Source organism: Haemorhous mexicanus, chromosome 3 (genome assembly GCF_027477595.1).
Source record: "Haemorhous mexicanus isolate bHaeMex1 chromosome 3, bHaeMex1.pri, whole genome shotgun sequence".
In the NCBI taxonomy this organism is placed as follows: domain Eukaryota; kingdom Metazoa; phylum Chordata; class Aves; order Passeriformes; family Fringillidae; genus Haemorhous; species Haemorhous mexicanus.
This window is the reverse complement of record NC_082343.1, coordinates 22,942,490-22,948,956: the sequence shown is the minus strand read 5'-3', so window position 1 is coordinate 22,948,956 and position 6,467 is coordinate 22,942,490. Positions and strand designations below refer to the sequence as shown.

The following is a 6,467-nucleotide window of genomic DNA, read 5'->3' as shown; positions in this document are numbered from 1 at the left end:
GGCATGGCAGGGGCTGGCCCCGGAGGGCGGGTTTGCTGCCCGGGCCGGTTCCCAAACTTTTGGCACGGAGGGCAGCCCTCTCAGCACAGCCTCCTGTCCGCACCCAGGCGTGGGGCCCGGCGCCGCGGCTCCCCTCTAGTGAGACGGATCTTCACAGTGGAAGCGGGACTAGCTGAGCAGCTGCTCGCCTCAGCGGCGGCACCGGCAGCAGGGCGAGCACGGGGCGAGGTGCGGCCCGGCCCCTCGCCGCTGGCACAGAGCGCCAAGTTTTGGTGCGCCTGCCCTGGCAGCCCTCGCCCCATCGCGGCTCTCCCCTCCACTCGGGACTCCCTCTCCCACCGCCCCAAGGGGCAGGCGCGGGCGGACGGGCCCGGCGAGGCAGCGCCGTCCTTACCTGTCGCCGAGAGCCCTGCAGCCGCTGCCGCTCGGCCCTCCGCAGGACTTTATTCCCGCTCCCTGGTGTATCCCCCGCTGTCCGCAAGGCTGAGGCTGTTTCCCCTCGTTCAGCCTCACCTCCCCGCCGGCAGCGGCCGGGCAAACCTCCGCAGCGGTAGGGGCAGTGTGCGGGTGCTCCCTGTCCCGCGCCGCGGAAAGCCGCGGTCGGGCGGGACAGAGCGCGCCCGACAGGTTACGGTCCGCCCGGACCAGCCGAGATCCACTATTGTGGGGTATTTTTATCTCCCAAGTTTTTTCCCCCCAAGCTTTCCACCGGAGCCGGCCGGGAGCGGGATGGGATAGGGTTGAGCTAAACTTGGGTCGTGCTGCGCAGGGGGCCGAGACCGCGAGCAGCGAAGACCTGTGTCTCAGTACCACCGGTTGTTCCACGCGGCGCAACCTGATGCTTGATTTCGTGTTTATTTCCTGCCTCCCACGTGGAAAATGCCCGCGCGGCTGCTGCTGACAGCCCCGCGAAGCGCGGCGGAGCCGCTGCCACTGAACGGCGGCGAGGGAGGCCGTGCCGCGGGCTGGGCGGGCGCGGGCCCGTATCTCCCGAAGTTTGTGACCCGCGTGGGGCGGCAGCGCCCGCAGACGCGCGTTTGCTGCACCGCTCGATGCTTTACGCGCGAAAGAGGCGCACCCTGGGGCCCCGACACTGCTCTGCGGAAGCCTTCTCGCGCGGAAAACTTTACCGCATGGGGCACCGCAGAGCAGCGCCCGCCCACGCGGGGGTGACTCTCCTAAAGTTTGTCACCCACCCCTCTCCACGCGGGGCGGCTGTTGTCCGCCCCTCGCCGGTGCGCGGCAGAGGTGAGCGGGGCGCCCCGTCGGGGCGCTTCTGCCGGCGCTCCCGCCCCGCGTCTGTCCGTCCGTCCGTCCGTCCGTCCCCGCCGCAGGTGCGCGGCCGCCGCCACCTTCCCGCGGGGACGGGGCGGGGCGACCCTAACCCCCCCGCGCTCCCCTCTCCTCTCTCCCCGCTCCTGCCAAGTTCTCCCCGTCCCCCCCGTCCGTCCCAAGGAGCCTCCCGATTGGGCGCCGGGCCGGGCCCACGTCACTCCGAGTGTGACGTCTAGTCTTCCTGTTTCCTTCAGCTGTGTCTTAAAGTAAATCTTGTGGCGGTGCGGAGCGCTGCTCGGCTCGGCCAGCCCAGCCCAGCCCAGCCCAGCCCTGCCCCGCGCCGCTCCCGCCGCCCCCGCTCCGCGCCCGCCGCTCCGCTCCGCTCCGCTCCGTTCGGCGCCCGCAGCCCCGCGGCCGCTGCCCGCCCGCGCTCCCGCCCGTGCTCGCCCTCCCCCGCGCGATTATCATATTCATCAGCGGCGGGGCTGCCGGCTGCGCGCGCGTGTCCGCGTGTGCGTGTGTGCGTGTGCGGGGCGCGTGTGGTGTGTGTGCATGTGCGTGTGCGTGTCGCCCTTTCTCTCGTTCCACCGGCAAAAAAAAAAAGCGAGGCTCAGTTTCGTCGCCTTTGCACCGAGTAAGTACCCGCTCCCCCTCCGCGCCCCCTCCGTCCCTCCCCGCTTTCTCGCCCTTTTCAGGTCTTTTGGGGTTTTTTTAATTTTGTTTGTTTTTTTTTTTTTACCCCTAAATTCGCACTTCCTTGGGCTGCTCTAAATGGTCCGGGGGGAGGGGGGCGGTGATGAAATCCCCAGCAAAATATTGATCACCGTTATCAAACCTGTGCTTCTTTTTCCAGGGGGCAAAATTGCAGTGACTTTATTAGCTGAGTAGTTTTAATTCCCCGGTAGATAAAGCGGTAAGGATTTGTGAGCGGTAAGGAGCCCGATGGAGCGCTCACCGTAGCCTGCCCAGGGCTGAAGAGTAAGTGACCTGCTCGTTGTTAGGTGATCCTCCTCCCCTTCCCCTTCGCTCTCTCGCTGCCACCTTTTGTGGACCGCTCTTTATTTTATTCCGTGGGTTGGAGGGCATTTTTGCGGGGACGGAAAGCGCAGCGAGTATTTGGCTTCTTGTTGTTGTTCCGAGCTTCTTTCTCCCCCCGTCCCCGCCGAAGTTCCCCATCCCCGCTTTAAACTCCTGCTCCGCTCCTCCGAGCCTCCTCTTTGTCCTGTTTATTATAGCAGCCTTGCTTTTTGTCTCTTCCAATTTGCCTGTCATTTGCATGTCGCTACTTCTCCTTTTTAACCCAAGCCGGGAAGGACAGGGACTTCTTATTCTTACTCTTCTTACCCTTGCAATTACTTTTTCATTTCCAAGAGTGGGACGAGCCGCGAATGGTGGAAATGTATAGAAAATGGGATTTGAGTGGTAGGTAGCGAGCACATGAGAAGAGATCAAATGCAAGTCGCGGGATAAGAGCCTTGATCTGGGAAAAGATTAGGATTATTGGTACTTTCTATTTGTTTGCTTGTTGTTTGTTGATTTTTTTTCCTCCGGGGGGGATTTAATTCTTTCTTAGCCGTTGATGGAGATCTTTCTTGGCTTTTTCGATTTTCTGTTTAGCGGCTGAGTGACCCGGCTCACTTTGCCATGTGTTTGCACGGAGTTAAAGCGCAGGAGGGAGCGGTGTTGGGGGGCGTGGGGCCTGCGCGGAGGGGGCGCGCAGGGTAGCGCCGGGGGGGCGCGGCCTGGGCTGGGGGGGCGCCGAGATCGCGGGGCCCGACTGGAGCGGGCGGCCCGACGGGCTCCGGGCCACAGCTCCCCGGCACCGGGCACTCCGCGAGGGCGGAGCGGGGCCGCCCCGGGGCCCGCGGCTCTTTGCAGAGAGGGAGAAAGTTGCGCGGACCCCCGCGGTCCCTGCGCGGTGTCTGGTGGGGCAGGGCAGCGCCGCGGGCCGGGGCAGGTGCGCGGGGCGCGGGCAGGTGCGCGCCGGGGGGTGCGGATGGGGAGCGGGGCTGGGGGGTCCCTGTGCCGGGAGAGCCGAGGCGGCGGGGTCAGCAGCGGGAAGCGGCGCGGGATCCGTGTCCGCGGGCCGTGCGGGGGGCGCGGGAGGCGCGGCCGAGGCGGGATGGAGCTCCCCGAGGGGCCAGCGTTGCGTCCTTGTGGTTGTGCCCCGGCCGCGGAAGAGCAGGTACGTGGGATATTAACTTAATGTCTTTGACAAAGTAGGGAATTTCAGTCAGGGCTGACAAGGGACACGGCTGCAGACTAGAGGTGCCCTTGAATGTCGGGCAAAAGTTGCCAGGACGAGCTTTGGAAAGCCGCTAGTTTCCCACAGGTCCCGAGCGCTCAGCAGACTCCGTGGTGTTTCTGGCTGTATGGCGAGTGTCACCCCAAACCCATCATCCGGGTCTGGGGACGGGTGGGGAGCACGTGGAACACATCCACGCATCTGTGGCCATAGCGTGGTGGCAGAAGGTGCTGTGTTGTTGAGTGCCGGACACAGAAACATGTTTATGTCACCGTGAGGTGTAAAAGCTCAGATTATTTGTCACTTCGATTGCCTGTAGAGGTTTGGCAATATGCAGGATGAATTATACGTAGCCGTAGATTTGCATGTGGTACATGTCCTTTATGTCTTCTTGTCACAGTTTTTCTCTGAGTTGCCATCAATCACTTTAAGTTTACGACCACTGCAAGCTCATTTTGCATTTATTTTATCTGCTTTTCGTCCAGAGTTTACCTCTAGCAGCAATGTCATATTCTGTGAAATGTTTATTAATACTCAAGGGTAGACAGAGTATCAACATTTCAGGAGTTGAACTGTGATAAAAAGTACAATGTATATACTTTTCACTAACAGCTCCCTATTAAATTATTCTGTAAAGTATTCTGCATTCGCTGAATGGCACTGTCGGTATATACAGTTAACTTCCTTGCCTGCTGAACTCTGAGGCCTCTCACTTTATATAACTTATCTCTTTTATGATTGCTTGATAAATTGAGATGTTCATAAGAATGGACACATTTTCAAATTGAAAAGTTTAATTTGATTCAGGGCAGAATTGTAAATGCTGCAATTTGTAGTCTCTAAATAGTGATTTATTCTGACTCAAAGTGCAGCCTAACTGCTAAATTAAGTAATTTAAGAATTGTGATGTAATGACATCACGTAGCATGGAAAAAATAGTATATTGGAAAATTTGGGCTGAATTCGGAGTAGGAATCTTGAGAACCTTTCAGTATTGTCTCTACACAGAGGCCATGTGAATTATTTTGTTTATGATCAGTGAAATAACAAGGACCAAACTGGCTTGAGAGGAGGAAAATGTTTTCAGTTTTCTACTTTGAGCAGCTTGATTTCTTTTTCTCATTCAAAAGATCTGTTTCCTCAAGCAGTGCTGAGCACGGCTATGTGATGGAGGGCCCTGCATCTCCCCAGTTTAAAGGCCTGAACTAATGAGATGCCGAATCCCTCCTGTTACTGAGCTCTGTAGTTGATGGGAATTGCGGATGTTTGGCATTCATAGGAATTGCTGAATACCTTGCTCTATTGGGCCCTGGGTATCACCAGGTTCATAAAACAAGGGTTGCTTTTTCCTTTAAGGTTAAAGAGCAAGCAGCATAATTTTGAAGCAAATCAGGCACTGATTTTTGGTGCTGCTTCTTCTTTTGGAGAAATCCTAGTAAAGTAGTTTTTTACTGCCCAAATAGTACCTCATTCTTACTGCCTTGTTTCAAATTCCTTGATAGGCATCTTGGCTAAGGGAGTTGGATAATCTTTTCTCCCAAGAAAACTTATGTTAGAACTATACAGAAAGGTAGTACTTTCTCCCAAGGAAGCTTGTGTCAGAGCTGTGCAAAAAGGTAGCAGTTTCTCATTAGTGGCTGATATGATTTTAGCACTGAACAGATATGGTGAACAGATGTCATCTGTTCTTCAAATTTTAGCTGTGGTTTTGTGCATGAAATGCTGTTGACTAGAATAATTTTCATCCTGTGCTTCCTGGCTGATTCTGGCAAAGCCATACCCTGTGTAGTACGTTAGAGTGTAAGATCTAACTATTTCTATTAGCAGAAGCATGTTAAATTTCTTGCGTGGTATTGGCATAATGGGCTGACATGAAGCAGGCAGACTCTGGACCAACGAAAGTAGTCGGCTTGTGAAAAGATGGGAACGATTTCAGCTGTATAAACTGATATCTCCTTGAATACATCCAAGCATATCCATCAAGTTTAGCACTCTTGTGCTGTGTATTTAATGGCTGTTCAGGTTAGGCTAGGGTTCTTCAAAGGGGCTGACGAGAGCGCATTTGAATTTACATCTCCTTTGCATCCTGTAGGTGTTTGAATTATTCTAGGAGAAAATGATCAACATCTTTCTAGATCAAGATGAGTTAACACAATTGATTACAAAAACTGATTTATTAATAGTGAATATGGTTAAATACCTGACATCATACTCATTTTGACAAACCATTCTTGCCAAAGGTTTGGTAGCAGCAACTCTTTGAGACTTAGAAATTAATCTGTTTCCATTTTAAATGTCAATGCATATCAAATGGATTCGAAATAAACCCATGTCTGTAGCTGCTGTGCTGTTAAGAGGTTATTCATAGCTACATTGTAATCATATCTCCTTAAACAAAAGATTTGAAAGTAAATTGTTAATTAAATACTACTGCTATATTTTTGGATGGACATAGAAAGCGCTGAGGTCCTTGGTATGATTTTTAATTCCATTGGCGTGGAAAACGTTTGGTTTCCGAGGAAGCCACGTTGTGCGAGTTGAGGCTGGAGATGTGGCCAGTGAATTTAACATAAACTACACCTGGCGTGCGAGGAGTATCAAAAGCAATGCATAAACCAAATTTAACCTTCACAAATTTAAAACTCTGCAATTCGGAAAGAAGTGGTGCTTCTGGAGATTTCTACGTAGATCTTGACAACCAAAGCCTGTCTTGCCAGCTCTGTTTTTCTGGAGAACTGGGCAGAGATTTTAGAGGTATAAAATAGAGTTTTGAGACAATGTGCAGCCAAAGTACTGGTGACTGTCTAAAGGACACACACTTCCTAATTATTTCTCCCCCTCCCCAAGATTTCCTTATTTATTCAGTTCTAATCTAATCAGTCTTGAATTCTGCCCATTGTGGCTGGGATTTTGCATCCCGCTCTACATGCCATTCCGCTCCCCTTGA

The 6,467-nt window shown here is 53.8% G+C and overlaps 1 protein-coding gene across 1 annotated transcript in view; it reads left to right on the top strand.

Moving 5' to 3' along the window:
- The first annotated feature begins 1,688 nt into the window (after window positions 1–1,688).
- Window positions 1,689–6,467, top strand: part of PROX1 (prospero homeobox 1) — a 49,815-nt gene continuing 45,036 nt past the window's right edge. The window contains exons 1-2 of the mRNA XM_059841063.1: window positions 1,689–1,909; window positions 2,129–2,253. The gene's annotated coding sequence lies outside the window, so the exon portion shown is untranslated. The remainder of the gene's footprint in view (window positions 1,910–2,128; window positions 2,254–6,467) is intronic.